At 37.6% G+C, this 3470-nt stretch overlaps 1 protein-coding gene and 1 pseudogene across 3 annotated transcripts in view; both read left to right on the top strand.

Moving 5' to 3' along the window:
• Positions 1 to 3470, top strand: part of YIPF6 (Yip1 domain family member 6) — a 50164-nt gene that overhangs the window by 15637 nt on the left and 31057 nt on the right. The window lies entirely within an intron of this gene.
• Positions 343 to 469, top strand: LOC111823043 (annotated as a pseudogene).

The following is a 3470-nucleotide window of genomic DNA, read 5'->3' as shown; positions in this document are numbered from 1 at the left end:
TCCCCCTCCCCCTCCCCCTCCTCCTCCTTCCTCTTCCGTTTTCATTCTTATCACACATAACAAAACTAAGAATTCCTTGCCTGGCTGGTTTGACTCAGTCATTGCAGCATTGGCCCTCATACTTAAGGGTGGCAGGTTCAAATCTGGTCAAGCGCAGGTACTTGGGTTGCAGGCTTGATCCCCAGCCCTGGTTGGGGTGTGTGCGGGAGGCAGTCAATCTATGTTTCTCTATCACGTCAATGTTTCTCTCTCTCTGTCTCTCCCCCTGCCTTTCATTCTCTCTAAAAAAAATCAATAGGAAAAATATCCTCAGGTGAGGATTAGCAAAAACAAAAACCCCATTGCTTTGCACAGTGGCAGTATCGTACCCAATGAGGTTTATCCGAGGCACGATTATTGCTAATAGAAACAAACAAAAACCCAGCTATTATTATTCCTTATTGTCATCTAATCTATGTTCATCTCTCAATTTAAAAAACAACAACAAATGTGCTTTTACAGTGTGTCCAAATCAGGATTCAAACAAGGTCAACAAATTGCATTTGGTTAGTGTCTCTTAAGTCTCTTTTAATATGTGTGTTCTTCTCTTTTAAATAATTTATTTGTTTAAATTCAGTCATTTGTCTTGTTGAATTCTCCACTTTCTGTATATGGCCCATTGTATCCTTGTGATATGTGTAGTGTAGTCCTCTATCCACATATGTCCTGTAAACTCTTAAGATCTAGAGGCTTTATTATTTTAGGTTCATTCTGGTTGGGGGAGTGGGGCAAGAATAAAAAAGAGCTTAGATGATACCTTAAATTAGGATTGTTTGTTTTTAAACTTTTTATTAAGAAAAATTTCAGACATATACAAAAGTAGAATGGTAAAATGGACCCTCATGTACGTACCTTCAATAATTATCAATTTATGGCAATCTTCTTTCTTCTATATCCTATTCACCTCCCTTCTATACTATGTTTTATATTAATTTTTTCAGAAGAAGTGAGGGGAGGGGGAAAGAGAAACGTAGATGTGAGAGAAAAAACATCAACCGGTTGCCTTCTGTATGCACCCTGACCGGGGATCAAAGCCACAAACTAGGTATGTGCCCTGACTGAGAATTGAACCCGCCACCTTTTGGTGTACGGGACAATGCTCTAACCAATTGAGCTACACCGGCCAGGGAGCCTTCTGTACTATTTTGAAGCAAATCTTGGGCATTGTTACATTAGTAAATATTTAATACATATCTCTTAAAGATAATTCTGTTTTAAAGAACATAACCACAATATCGTTTAGTATATCTAAAAAATTAACAATTCCCTTATATTAAATATCTTGTCACATTGCCAATTTGAACATTGTCAGTGTTCAAATTTCCAATTATCTCTAAATGTTATATTCTTATAATTTGAAATATGGCCCACCACCTATTTTTATAAATAAGATTTTATTGGAACACAGCCACACTGGTTTATGTATTGTCTTTGACTGCTTTCATGCTATAGCAGCAGAGTTGAGCAGTTGCAACAAAAATCATATGGCTTTCAAAGCTTAAAATATTTACTATTTGGTAATTGGGCCCTTTACAGAAAAAGTTTGGTGACTCCTACTTTAGGTAATCATTTTTTAGAATAATTAATAAGAAAAATATTTTTATATTTACCTTTATTTTCACCACTTCTGGAGAATCTTGATTTCCTTGTGTAAATCCACGTTTCCTTCTGATAGCATATTCCTTCCTGAAGAACTTCCTTTAACATTTCTTGTAATGAATGCCTCAGCTCTTGATTGTATGAATAAAAGTCCTTATTTTGTCTTCATTTTTCATAGCTATTTTTGTTGGGTTTGGAATTCTGGGTTGACAGTTTTATTCTTTTAGCACTCTAAATGTGTCTCCATTGTCTTCTGGCTTGTGTAGTTTTGAGTGAGATGTATGTTACTAATCTTTGCTCCTATGAGTGCAATGTCTTTCTTTTTCCCTTACTCAAGATTTTCCTTTTTATCTTTGGTTTTCAGTAGTTTGTGCCTAGGTTGGTGGATTTTTTTCATTTTGTTTTGTCCATAAGCAGTTCCTTCTCTCTCTCTCTCTCTCTCTCTCTCTCTCTCTCTCTCTTTTGCTTTTTATTGAATTTATTGGGATGACTGATTAACAAAATTATACAGGTTTCAAGTGCACAATTCTACAACACATTATCTGTATACTGTATTGTGTGATCACCACCCCAAGTCAAGTCTCTGTCCATCACCATTTATCCCCACTATACCCTCCTCCCCCTCTCCCCCCAAGCAATCACCACACTGTTGTCTGTGTTCATGCATTTTTTTCTCTCTTTTTTCCCCCCAATCCTTCCACTTCTTCCACCCAGCCCCTTCAACCCCACTTCCCCCCAACAGCTGTCTAGGTATTTCTCTTGATTGGGGTTCTCTGGGCTTGGATCTGTCATTTGATGTCTTCTATTATTTTTAGCTGTTATCTTTTCAAATATTTCTTCAGACCCATTATCTCTCTCTTTTTTTGGGATTCCCGTTATATACATATTAGACCACTTAATATTGATCCACAGCTCTTGGATGCTCTATTCTATTTTTTTGTTTCTTTCTCCAGTTTTAAGATATAATTGACATATAACATTGTTTACATTTAAGATGTACAACAATGATTTTACATATCTAAATTTATAAATCATATAAATATAATAATAAAAGCATAATATGCTAATTAGACCGGACATCCTTCGGACGACCTTCTGGATGAAGCCAGGGCTGAGAGGGAAGCCCGAGTCCCAGGTGCCTGCCAGCAGCCGGAGGGAAGTCCGGGTTCTGGGTAACGGAGGGAAGCCAGTGCCGGCAGCCAGGGGAAGGAAGGCCTACTCTTGCATGAATTTTGTGCATCAAGCCTATAGTATGTATATATTTATGTCCTATATATGTTTTCTTTTTAAACTCTTCTCTCTCTGTTTTAGTGTGGATAATTGTGGCTGTCCTATCACTGATTTCTTTCTTTGGCTCTGTTGAGTCTACTGTTAAAGGCTATTAAAGGCATTCTTCATCTGTTACTGTGTTTATTTATTTCTAGCATTACCCTTTGACCTTTACAGTTTCCATCTCTGCAGAAATTAATCATAGTTTGTACTAACACCTTTTTACTAGTGCTTTTTAAAAATTTAATATGTTAATTTGTTGTTTTTTTTTGTTTTTTTTATTTTTCGCTAAAAGTATTACAAAGGGTATTACATAAGTGTCCTTCCCCCCCCCCCACCCCGCCCTTGACAAGCCCCTGCCCCTCCCTTACCCCCCAGTGTCTTATGTCCATTAGTTATGGTTATATGGATGCATACAAGTCTTCGGTTGATCTCTTACTCCCCTCCCTCCGGTCCCCCAACCCTCCCTGGCCTTCCCTCAGCAAACCGACACTCATGTTTTAGGCAGCTCCGCCACTGTATTTATTAGTGTTCACAAGTTTGTTATTGGCTTTTGTTATCCA

Source organism: Myotis lucifugus, unplaced genomic scaffold (genome assembly GCF_000147115.1).
Source record: "Myotis lucifugus unplaced genomic scaffold, Myoluc2.0 scaffold_4, whole genome shotgun sequence".
NCBI lineage: Eukaryota > Metazoa > Chordata > Mammalia > Chiroptera > Vespertilionidae > Myotis > Myotis lucifugus.
This window is presented reverse-complemented; position numbering and strand designations above follow the sequence as displayed.